Below are 13,183 nucleotides of genomic sequence, written 5' to 3'. Positions count from 1 at the left end.
GGAGTGAAACACACAAATCTTCAACAAAAGGACATGAGTGAGAGGGGAGTGGCATTCCCATTCGTAACTTCCAGCGATGGGTTTTGCCATGTGCTCAATGGAACCTTCAGGTGGTGTATGATCCAAAATGCTGGAATTCCATTGGAGAAAGAGGGGAGAAAGAAAGGACAGTTCCATCTCACCACCATTCTGAAATCATACTTTGGCCTGGCCATGTTTCCAATCAGGAAAGACTGACAACTATCTGTCTTTCACATGCTTTGAGACACCACGCCATTGGAGAGAGTGGATAAAATGATAAAAGATGTGGGATTTTAACTTCCTCAACCAGTAGACAATGGTTGGGTGTGGGAGATAGAATCAGAGGGGGTTCCATTCAGCTATAACTCCATTCACAGGTTTGCTGATGACATCACTGTAGTGGATTGGATCTCAAACAATGACAAGACAGAGTATAGGAAAGAGATAGGCCACTTAGTGGCATGGTCTAAAGACACCAATCTTTCTCTCGATGTCAGCAAAATGAAGGAGCTGGTCATTGACTTCAGGAAGTGGAGTGGAGAACATGCCCCTGTCTGTGTCAATGGTGCTGAGGTGGAGGTGCTCAAGAACTTCAAGTTGCTAAGAGTAAACATCGCCAACAATCTGTCCTGGTCTATCCACATCAACGCTATAGTCAAGAAAACACACCAATGCTTCTACTGCCTCAGAAGGCTAAGGAAATTCAACATGTCCACAAAGGCTCTGACCAATTTATATAGATGCACCATAGAAAGCATCCTATCACAACTTCATACGACAATTGCTCTACCCAAGACTGCAAGAAATTACAGAGAGCTGTGAACACAGCCCAGTCAGTCACACAAAGCAGCCTTCCTTCTATTGGGAAAGCAACCAACATGATCAAAGACCCCTCCTACCTTTGTTATATTCTCTCCTACCCTCTTCCATTGAGCAGAAATGCAAAAGTATGAAAGCACACACCAGCAGATTCAAGAACACTTTCTTCCCCGCTGTTAGCAGACATATGAACGGACCTCTCATGCATTAGAGTTGATCTTTATCTGCACCTTCTCTGTAGCTGTAGCACTCTATTCTGCATTCTATTCTATTACCATGATGTCCTCATATAAGGTATGGTTAGTCTGGTTAGCATGCAAAACAATATTTCAGTACATGTTACATTAATAAATTAAATCAAATCAAATGTGATGATACTTTTTCTGCCCTATGGTTATAGTAAAGCTGGACTAGCTTAGGTACCTTAGATTAAAGCTGAAAATGTGTTGCTGGTCAAAGCACAGCAGGCCAGGCAGCATCTCAGGAATAGGGAATTTGACGTTTCGAGCATAAGCCCTTCATCAGGAATGAGAGAGAATGTAGCCAAGCAGGCTAAGATAAAAGGTAGGGAGGAGGGACTTGGGGGAGGGGCGATGGAGGTGGGATAGGTGGAAGGAGGTCAAGGTGAGGGTGATAGGCCGGAGTGGGGTGGGGGCGGAGAGGTCAGGAAGAGGATTGCAGGTTAGGAGGGCGGTGCTGAGTTGAGGGAACCGACTGAGACAAGGTGGGGGGAGGGGAAATGAGGAAACTGGAGAAATCTGAATTCATACCTTGTGGTTGGAGGGTTCCCAGGCGGAAGATGAGGCGCTCCTCCTCCAGCCGTCGTGTTGTTATGTTCTGCCGGTGGAGGAGTCCAAGGACCTGCATGTCCTCGGTGGAGTGGGAGGGAGAGTTAAAGTGTTGAGCCACGGGGTGGTTGGGTTGGTTGGTCCGGGCGGCCCAGAGGTGTTCTCTGAAGCGTTCCGCAAGTAAGCGGCCTGTCTCCCCAATATAGAGGAGGCCACATCGGGTGCAGTGGATGCAATAGATGATGTGTGTGGAGGTACAGGTGAACTTGTGGCGGATATGGAAGGATCCCTTGGGGCCTTGGAGGGAAGTGAGTGTGGAGGTGTGGGCGCAAGTTTTACATTTCCTGCGGTTGCAGGGGAAAGTGCCGGGGTGGAGATTGGGTTGGTGGGGGGTGTGGATCTGACGAGGGAGTCACGAAGGGAGTGGTCCTTGCGGAACGCTGATAGGGGAGGGGAGGGAAATATATCCTTGGTGGTGGGGTCCGTTTGGAGGTGGCGGAAATGACGGCGGATGATACATTGTATGCGGAGGTTGGTGGGGTGGTAGGTGAGAACCAGTGGGGTTCTGTCTTGGTGGCGGTTGGAGGAGCGGGGCTCAAGGGTGGAGGAGCGGGAAGTGGAGGAGATGCGGTGGAGGGCATCGTCGATCACGTCTGGGGGAAATCTGCGGTCCTTGAAGAAGGAGGCCATCTGGGCTGTGTGGTGTTGGAACTGGTCCTCCTGGGAGCAGATGCGGCGGAGACGAAGGAGTTGGGAATATGGGATGGCGTTTTTGCAGGGGGCAGGGTGGGAGGAGGTGTAGTCCAGGTAGCTGTGGGAGTCAGTCGGTTTATAGTAGATGTCGGTGTTGAGTCGGTCGGCCGAGATAGAGATGGAAAGGTCTAGGAAGGGGAGGGAGGAGTCTGAGACAGTCCAGGTGAATTTAAGGTCGGGATGGAAGGTGTTAGTAAAGTTGATGAACTGTTCAACCTCCTCGTGGGAGCACGAGGCAGCGCCGACCGACTCTCCGCCCCCACCCCACTCCGGCCTATCACCCTCACCTTGACCTCCTTCCACCTATCCCACCTCCATCGCCCCTCCCCCAAGTCCCTCCTCCCTACCTTTTATCTTAGCCTGCTTGGCTACTCTCTCTCATTCCTGATGAAGGGCTTATGCTCGAAACGTCGAATTCCCTATTCCTGAGATGCTGCCTGGCCTGCTGTGCTTTAACCAGCAACACATTTTCAGCTGTGATCTCCAGCATCTGCAGACCTCATTTTTTACCTTAGATTAAAGCCTATTGAATTTGGAATAATTATACAAAAAGGGTTCCAAAGATGGTCTTGCAACTTATTGAGCAGAGGAATAACTGTCATATCATACAAACATGTTAGTTAGGATCTGAAGGAGGCCATTCAAGCCTGCTAGCCTGTTTCATGATTCAAAAAGGTCCCGGCCAATTTATTGGTGTTTCAAGTTCCTGTTCCCATCTACTCCCAATAATATTTTATTTCCTGGTCAAACAGTAATCTAGTGCTGCCTTAAAAGTCTTGACAGTTCTTTGTGACTCTGCCTCCACTCCGTTCTGAGGCAGAGAATTCCAACATCACACAACTCGCTGAGAGAAATGATTTGGAGGAACCTGTGTTGGACTGGGGTGTACAAAGTTAAAAAAATCACACAACACCAGGTTATAGTCCAACAGGCTTATGTGGAATCATTAGCTTTGAAGGCGCAGCACTCCGAAAGCTGCTGCTTCCGAATAAACCTGTTGGACGATAACCTGGTGTTGTGTGATTTTTAACTCTTAGAGAAACATATTCCGATCATTGAGGTAGTGGCTTAGTGGTGTTATCACTAGACTGTTAATCCAATGACCCAGTAACTTTCTAGGGACATGGCCTTGAATCCTGTCAGGAGCAGATGGCCGACTTTGAATTCAATTTAAAAATCTGGAGTTGAGTCTAATGATGACCGTTGTTGAGAAAAACACATCTAGTTCACTCATTCTCCTTAGGAAATGAATCTTCCATCCTTACCTGGTCTGGCCTATATGTGACTCTAGACCCGCAACAATGTGGTTGAGTTTTAACTATCCTGTGGGCAATAAATGCTGGCCTGCCAGTGACTCCTACAACACATGACTGAATAAACAAGTAATCTCTGCCCTAACAGGGTGACCTGCAGCTTTAAAGTCAAGTTCTATAGTTCTCAACTCACCCACAAGAGGAAACATCCTTTCCAAATTCATATTGGCAAGATTGATCAGGAGCTTATCAACTTCAATCAATTCACCCTTTGTACTTGGAAATAAACCCAGTCTGTTCAATCTTTCCTCATGATAAAACCCACTCATGCCTGGGAACAATTGAGTGGACCTCATTTTTTTTTTACCATCAATGAGACATTGAGATCCTTGCTTAAATAAGGTGAATAAAATAGCATACATTTTCCGAGTTGCAGTTTCACCACTGCCTGTTATATCTGAAACATAATATTCCCACTTCGATATTTAATTCATTTTCTAAAAATGGAAAGAATTCCATCAACCGACTATCTTCGATCAGAAGGGGAGACTTTAAGATGGAAGCAGAAAAAGCACCTCTTTCAAAATCTTTCTACCTCTTCAACCTTCTCAACACCGTGCTGAGCTAACTCTCCCCTGCTCAACTTATTTTACTCCATTTGATCAAGTCCTATACTGTATGAGAAAAAACTCAAAGAATGCTGGAAATCAGAAACAAAAATAAAAAGTCGCAGGAGAAACTCAGCAGGTCTGGCAGAGATAACAAAGTTATTGCTTCAAATCCAGTGACTCTTAGAATCCCTCTAGTGACAGATACAAGCCATTTAGCCCACACTGACCCTCTAAAGAGCATCGCACCCAGCCTCATTCCCCATAACCCTACTTTTCCATCCATCTAACCTACACATCCCCAGATACTATGGGCAATTTCCATGGCCAATGCATGTAACCTGTACATCTTTGGACCGTGAGAGGAAACCCACACAGACAGTCACCTGAGGGTGGAATCAAACCCAGGAACCTGGCGCTATGCAGCAGCAGTGCTAACTACTGAACCACCATGCCAGCCCGCTTCAGAACTGATTGTAGCTAGGAAAAGGTTGGGATAAACGCTAATGATGGGTGGGGGCAGGGGGGAGTAGTTTTAGAGAGATAAAGGAAGGGAGTGCACACAGTGGTATTGATATATAATTTGAGCACTCTGCCAATGCCTGTGTTTCTGTCTATTAGAAGTAGCTAACAGATTGAGTTTCCAGCATTGTTCTCATCACAGTGTCTCACAGAAGATATGGGATTTAACCCAACTCCTTCCCCACCCTGGCCACATTCATTTTTCATATTCACTCATAGGATGTGGGCATCGTTGACTAGGCCCAGCATTTGTTGCCCATCCTGATTACCCAGAGGGCAATAAAAAGTCCAGTTAAGGGTTATGCGGGAAAGGGCAGGAAAGGGGATGTGGGCAGTGTCGGATCAGCCATGATCTTATTGAATGGTGGAGCAGGCTTGGTGGGCCAAATGCCCTACTCCTGTTTCTATTTCCTGTAATCATATAGTTAACCACATTGCTGAGGGTCTGGAATCAGGGCATAGGCCAGACCAAGGTAAGGTTTCCTTCCCAAAAGGAAAGGCAAGTGAACTGCATATGGAAATGTGGTGTGCACTAACTGGTTGCCATGCTTCCTATATACAACTGAGACCCCATTTTAAAAATACCTTATTAACTATTAAGCTCTTGGGAACAGTATTGAGAAAGGCACTATACAAATGCAAGCATTTGCTTCATTGTAAAATAATCATCGGGCCTGGATATTCTAAATCTTGGATGGAGAGAAACAGGGTAGCAAGTTCTACCCACTGAACAAAAGACAAATGAACAAGGATATGTTTAGGAGAAAGTGAGGACTGCAGATACTGGAGATCAGAGCTGAAAAATGTGTTGCTGGAAAAGCGCAGCAGGTCTGGCAGCATCAAAGGAGCAGGAGAATCGACGCATCGGGCATAAGCCCTTCTTCAGGAATGATTTCTGAAGGATACATCTAGCAATGACAAAACATGAGGTAGTCATCTGGAAGGAGCGCTTTGTCTCTGACAATCAACAATCCTTCTTTCCATGGACCCCTGTGGGAGAAACTGCCCAGGGAGCTAGTCACAGCAACATCACTTGGAATTCTCAAGACCCCTTTTTAGATTATTTGGGTCGAAACCTTTTCAATATGAGGACAACTAATTCAGCAGAGTCAAGATTAGAGTGGTGCTGGAAAAACGCAGCAGGTCAGGCAGCATCCAAGGAGCAGGAAAATTGATATTTCGGACAAAAGCCCTTCATCAGTAATCCCTGATTTACGTAGTGTTTCCTATCAACTTTAATCAAAGGACAATATTACAAGGAGCCGAGGTTCAGATGGAGACATCCAGTCTAAACGACTTTCAGAGAGAGGTCACATAGTCCTGAAAACAAAATATGTTGGAGATCACAGTAGGCCAGGAAGTATTGATGGAGAGGGGGCAAGCTAACCTTTTTGATTTAGATGACTCTTCATCAGAGCTGACGTGTAGTGCAGAGGGAGCAGCATTTATTCTACAGTGGGGCAGGGTTGGTGGGGAAAATGGGATGCTGAGGGGGAAGAATGTTGGTAGTTCAGATTAAGTGTTTTTAAAGTCACATGATGCGACTTGTGCATGAAATAATTTTTTTTTAGTTTCATACTCAGTTAAAGAGGTTTTGAGATATCTTGCCAAAGGAGCAACAGCTCTCTGCTCCATCTCTCTTTTTGTGCAATGTGTGTGTGAACTGAAAACCCACTGGAAGCCATCTTTATCACCCATGAAGGGTTCCGGAGGCAAGTTTTGTCTGAAACAAATGGAATTCAGCCAGCTACAGCTACTCCTGGAACACAGCCAGCGCCCATGACTTGAAAGTGTAGAATAATTTCAGAAATGGGTTAGTTATCAGGGACTTCAGACAACCTGCGATTTATCCTTTTCTTTTGAGTTTAACCATCAATTGACCAAAGTATTTTTAAGAAAAAAACTTTTTGATGTTTCTTTGTTTTATGTATGCATTAGTTAGTTTTAGAAGGACCTTTATATTTCCATTTGCACGTGCAACCTATCAATAACCTTTTCATCCTCATTAATTATGTTTTATTTGTAATAAGCTAGTTATTCTCTGTTGACTGAAGCAACCTGGAAGACTTGTCCCTAATACTAAATATTGAATACAGGCTGAAATTTACATAATTCGCCTTATCACCCCCCTGCTCAATTAAAACATTGCTCTGACTTAGAGAAGGAGTGGGATGAGTAAAGGCACTCCTCCAATTTTGATTGTAACACTGAGAAATTGTGTACAGTCTTCATGGATTTCTATTATGTACTCACATCAATCAAGACCTTGGAAAATATGCTGTCAAATGCACCTTTCAAAAGCATTACTGTCATTATCCATCATGGCAATGGGGTAGAATGATAACCTTGGACCATCGAACTAATTCAGTTATCTCTTGGAGAATTTAGCATTTCAGAAATGGAACATTTATTCACCTCAGCTAGTTTCATATGCATCACTGACATTGTTTAACTGTAGAGTGAAGTTCAAATGCCACACTGCAAACAATGAATTTTAGCAAAAAAACGTTGAAAAGAAATCCTATTGCACCACTGTCCATTTTCGACAGCCAATAAAATAGTGAAGTAAAAGCTATGTAAATGATTAATTATAAGCAGAAGGCTGCCTTCACTTACTTACTCACAGCTTGAACGCTCCTTGGCTAAATTATATTGTCTAATTCCACGTTTGTCATCAGAACGGAGTTGATGTGCTGAATGACCTATTTCGGTTCCTCTGTCTTATGGACTCCCTAACCATTCTCCAAAACTATTCTCAAATTGGGATGAACTTGATAAACTCGGTTGTTTTGTCAAAGATGTAACACAACATATTCCCCCTGCAATGTCCTTCAACACCGACAGGTTTAAGGGTTTTATTTATGAAACTCGGTCAACTAATCCCGCACTTGTGACATAAGCTAGGGCTGAGTGACCATCTAAATCCTAAGTCAAATTCCATTTTGAATTACTTTGAAAATAACATTTCTGGCATCGTGTGATTTATTTTATGGTCGAGCATCTGTAAAACAGGCCCTGTCAAAATATAATAGCAATAAAGACTTATTTATTACGAGAGGGCGGTCTCAATATTATGGAAAGTCTTGCATATTCATAGAGAGGGTATCTTTGTAATTCTCTGAACAAGTATAATCGTATGAGGTAGATTTTATATCTCGCCAGCTGTATTATGCAGGTAAACATATTACTCACTTTTTATACAAACCATTCAATGCTCTTTCCAGTGAAATAAAGGATGTGGAAATTGGCCTGTCCTCTTTAGACATCACTTTTAGACTTTGTGAGGTTTCTGTGATGAAAAGGTGAAATCAGGTGTCAAATGGATTCTGTGCCATCTGACCTTTAACTGTCCTCTAAATGCCCCAGAAAGCAACTCAGTTCAAGGGTAATTAGGGCTGGGCAATAAATGCTTGTCTCGTGAGTGATGCCCACTTTTTAATTAAAAAGGTGCTTTTCTGAAAAAAATGTTCAGAACAGACAAAATGCAGGCGTATATTCTTCAGAAACCTGTGGATAACTCTCTGCAGATGCTTAAAGGCAGGGGAGAATATCAACATGACAACATGACAAGGAATTCTGGATCAGTGGTGCTGGAAGAGCACAGCAGTTCAGGCAGCATCCAACGAGCAGCGAAATCCGCGTTTCGGGCAAAAGCATGACAAGGAAGGCCGGAGATTTCAGACAGAGCATCAACAGTGTTGATGTTGTTTAGTTCAATGTTAAGTACAGATGCTTGCAAAGCTCCTGAACAGAAAATGAGGTGCTGTTCCTCCAGCTCTCATTAAGCTTTCCTGGAACACTTACACAGTCTGATCTCTTTAGAACATCTGTATCTTCAGTTCCCAGTCTCCTTGGTGTCTGCACTGCCCACTAGACCTCATGCCAGAGTGTCTCACCGAGTCACTTGTGACACAATGGGAGCGATTTGGCCCTTTGAGTTTCTGCCAGCACACTGCAGAACAATCCATCCGTTCCTGTTGTCTGCCTCAATCCTTTGGCCCTGTAAGTGTATTGTTTTCGAGGGTGCGCCTCATTTCCTTTGAATACTCTTTTGTGAAAAAAGTGAAGCATAGGAGGAGCTGGAAGCCTCCAGGAAGGAAGAGGGGTCATGCTGGCACCTGGGAGGAGCCGGTATTGGACTGGGGTGGACAAAGTTAAAAATCACACAACACCCGTTATAGTCCAATAGGTTTAATTGGAAGCACTAGCTTTCGGAATGCCACCCGATGATGGGGCAGCACTCTGAAAGCTAGTGCTTCCAAATAAACCTGTTGGACTATAACCGGGTATTGTGTGATTTTGCTTTTTACCTTTGCACTAAGGTAGTAATTCAGATACTCAAAATTAATTACCTAAAAGACATGAGTTCAAAACCCAACATGATAGCTGGTGGAATGTAAATTACACCAAGAAATTTGAAATTGAAAGCTTGTCTCAGTAGCACTCCCAAAAAGCTACCATCAATTGGAGGAAAATAGTCTGGTTCATTAACACCTGTTCAGGTAAGAGCAGACGAGACATGATTTAAATGGATTAAAGTATGAGGGACATCGATAGTGTAAGCTGGAAGAAACATTTCCCCTTGATAGAGTGATCGGTAACCAGGCAACATTGATTCGAAGTAAGATGCAGAAATGTTGAGACGAGATGTGAGGGAAAACATTTTCACACAGAGGTGTGAACCTGGAAGATTGTTCACTGCCTGTCAGGAGAATAGAGGCACAAAACTTCATAACATTTAAGAAGTTCTTTAGATGTGGAGAAAATGAGGACTGCAGATGCTAGAGATCAGAGTCGAGAGTGCAGTGCTGGAAAAGCACAGCAGGTCAGGCAGCATCTGAGGAGCAGGAGAATTGATGTTTCAGGCATAAGCCTGTCATCATTCCTGATGAAGGGCTTATGCCCAAAATGATGCTGCCTGATCTGCTGTGCTTTTCCATCACTACACTCTATTTTTTCGATGTGCACTTGCAATACCAATCGCTATGGGGGCGTAGTGCTGGAAAATTGGATTAGAATAGTTAGGTGATTCTTTTTGACCAGAACGGAGTCGTTTGTCATATAGTGTGGAAATAGACCCTTCCATCCAACCAGTCCATACCGACCAGTTCCCAAACTAAACTAGTCCCACTGCCTACACTTGGCCCGTATCCCTCCAAAGATTTCCTATTCTTGAACTTATCCAAATTTCTTTGAAATGTTGTAACTGCACCTGCATGCACCACTTCCTCCGACAGTTCATTTCATAGATGTTGTCTGAATGTGTCAAAATGTTGTCCCTCATAACTTTTTAAAACCTTTCTCCTCTCAATTTAAAATATGCCCCTGGTTTTGAACTCCTCCCTCTCTGGAAAAGACCCTTGCTGTTCACCTTATCTGTATCCCTCATGACTTTATAAACCTCTGTAAGGTCTGTAAACCTTCTTCATTCCTGAAGAAGGGCTTACGCCCGAAACGTCGAATCTCCTGTTCCCTGGATGCTGCCTGACCTGCTGTGCTTTTCCAGCAGCACATTTTCAGCTCTGATCCCCAGCATCTGCAGACCTCACTTTCTCCTCTGTAAGGTCACCCTAAACCTGTTGTACTCTAGTGAAATAAATCCCAGCCTTTCCAGCTTGTGTTTATATCTCAAACCCTTTGTTCCTGGCAACATCCCGATAAATCATTTCTGAAGCTTCTCCAATATAGCAGAGTGCCGGAACAGGACACAATGTCCCAGAAGCCCTGAACAACTTAAACATGACATCCCAAACCCTACACACAAAAGTCTGAACAATGAAGGCAAGTGTGGTAGACGCCTTCTTAACCACTCTGCCAACCTGTGACACAAATTCCAAAGAATTATTCACCTGAATGGCTGCATCTCTCTGTTCGACAACACTCCCCAGGGATCTACCATTAATTGTATGAGTCCCGCCCTTCTTCGTTTTATCAAAATGCAATACCTCCCACTTATCCAAATTAACTTCCACCTGCCACTCCTCAGCCCATTGATCCAATTGATCAAAGTCTCTTAGTTATCCTTCTTCACTGGCCACAATACCACCAGTTTTGGTGTCACCCATAAACTTAATAGCCGTGCCTCCTATATCCTTATCGAAGTTATTTTTATAAATGACAAACAAAAGTGGACTCAGCACCGATCGCTGTGGAACACCGCTGGTCACAGGCCCCCAGTCTGAAGAATAATTGGTAGCAGAAACCTGAGGGACCTGGTAAGAAATGGGAGAGGATCATGCTTGAAGTGTGCAGCTTGCTGGGGTGGAAATAGAGGAGAAAGGGGGACCCTGAAAGGGAGGGGGAAAAGGTGAGGGCAGAAGTCAACGGTGGGATGGGACCTGTTGGAGGTACCCATTTGGGAAGAAGTGGGACAGAGATGGAGAAACTAGGAGAATGGAATAGAGTCCTTGCAGGAAGCAGAGTGTGATAGAGAGATAAGATTCTACAGTATTTTCTAATTTAGTGAATAGATTCCAGGGTCCGTCAGCCAACAAACCGTTTCATAGACTCATAGAAATGTACAGCATGGAAACAGACCCTTCGGTCCAACTCGTCCATGCCGACCAGATATCCCAACCCAATCTAGTCCGACCTCCCAAGCACCCAGCCCATATCCCTCCAAACCCTTCCTATTCATATACCCATCCAGTTGTCTTTTAAATGTTACAATTGTACCAGCCTCCACCACTTCCTCTGACAGCTCATTCCATACACGTGCCACCCTCTGTGTGAAAAAGTTGTCCATTTGGTCCCTTTTTCATCTTTCCCTTTTCACCTTAACCTATGCCCTCTAGTTCTGGACTCCCCCACTCCAGGGATAAGGCCTTGTCAATTTACCCTAGCCACGTCCCTTATGATTTTATAATTCTCCATAAGGTCACCCCTCAGCCCCAGCCTATTCAGCATGTGGCAGCTTACAGTCTATCATTGCCACTCAGAGATAAGCTACCTCACACCAAAAATCGCTGTGAAATTTACAACAATCCACTGACTTAACCAAGGTGGGCAAAATGCATTCAGTATAAATATCTTTATGTATGACATTATTTTCTGATTGTGAATTGAAGTAGGAAAAGGGATGTCTTGTAGGACTGATGGAATTGTCTAACTTCCCAAAAGCAAGGTGCTGAAACTCATTGTAAGTTGTTTTTACACTGTTGCTTTGTCTTAGCAATGAGGGAAGGTGTTTGTGAAGGCTTGGTTACAGGGGTTTGCACACAAAACAAGATTCAGCCACAACAGGTTGCTGATTGGTTTGTGGCATTGTGATCTTTTGTAGATAACAACTACCTGATTGGCTCTTGAGTAGCTGAACAGCTTGTAGGTTTGAACAATATTGGTAGAAGCCATCAGACTGTTGAAAGGATAGATGGTCTGTTTGTCTGTCTCTCTCTCTGGTAAATGTTGAAACTAAAAAAAATGTTTATTTCATCCCACCAAATGCTATAAACTTGTTTTCCACCATCTAACTGGTGAACCAGTTCCCTTGCACCTCTTATGACAGGACAAGAGAATCTGAAGAAAAAGATTAGAAAGCTGAAACACATTGGAAGTAAAAGGAATTCCCCAAACAAATCCCGAGGACTGGTGCTATTGAACAGCTTTATCCTTCCTTCCACCCAGAGCCTGATGAAGGGCTTGTGCCCGAAACGTCGAATTTCCTGTTCCTTGGATGCTGCCTGACCTGCTGCGCTTTAACCAGCAACACATTTTCAGCTCTGATCTCCAGCATCTGCAGACCTCACTTTTTACTCGAAGATTCCACCCAGAGCACCAATTTTTTTTGGTCTGTCTGAATATTTATGTTTTGGGTTGATTTAGAAGGGGGTTGGAGTTCTAAGTAATACACCTATACATCGAGAGTTTATAATTGTGTAATTGTGATTGGAATATATCTATTTGTAATAAATAATAGTTCTTCTTCAATATAGAAACTTAGTCTGTACTTTCTGGCAGGAACATTGGGGTCAGAAATATAAGATAATCAGAAGCAAATCCAGTCAGAAATTCAGGGGAAATTTCTTCATTTAATAAATAGTTAGCAGGTGGAAATTCCATTGATAGAATAAGTGAAAGTTAGATGAATTTGCAAGGGAGAAAGATACTTGAACCTTGCTCAAAAGAGAGACATATTATTGAAGCTTTACCATTGCATACATCAGGACAAACTCAAGAATACCAAATTTCAAATGACTGCACCATTTTGTAAACAGTGCTCACTGGTTCATTAACAGGATATAAAAATACAAAAAAGAGGTCCTGCCTCCCATACAATTGAGCAACAGTCAAAATGAATTTCAGGGTTGGTGTAATTCCAAGTATATAGGCTGCACACCCCTGTAATTGACTATGAGAAACAAGCTATTCATAATAGAGGGAGTACAGACTGCACTCAAACAGCTCTTGCTTCAAAACTCAA

Source organism: Hemiscyllium ocellatum, chromosome 10 (assembly GCF_020745735.1).
Source record: "Hemiscyllium ocellatum isolate sHemOce1 chromosome 10, sHemOce1.pat.X.cur, whole genome shotgun sequence".
NCBI lineage: Eukaryota > Metazoa > Chordata > Chondrichthyes > Orectolobiformes > Hemiscylliidae > Hemiscyllium > Hemiscyllium ocellatum.
This window is presented reverse-complemented; position numbering follows the sequence as displayed.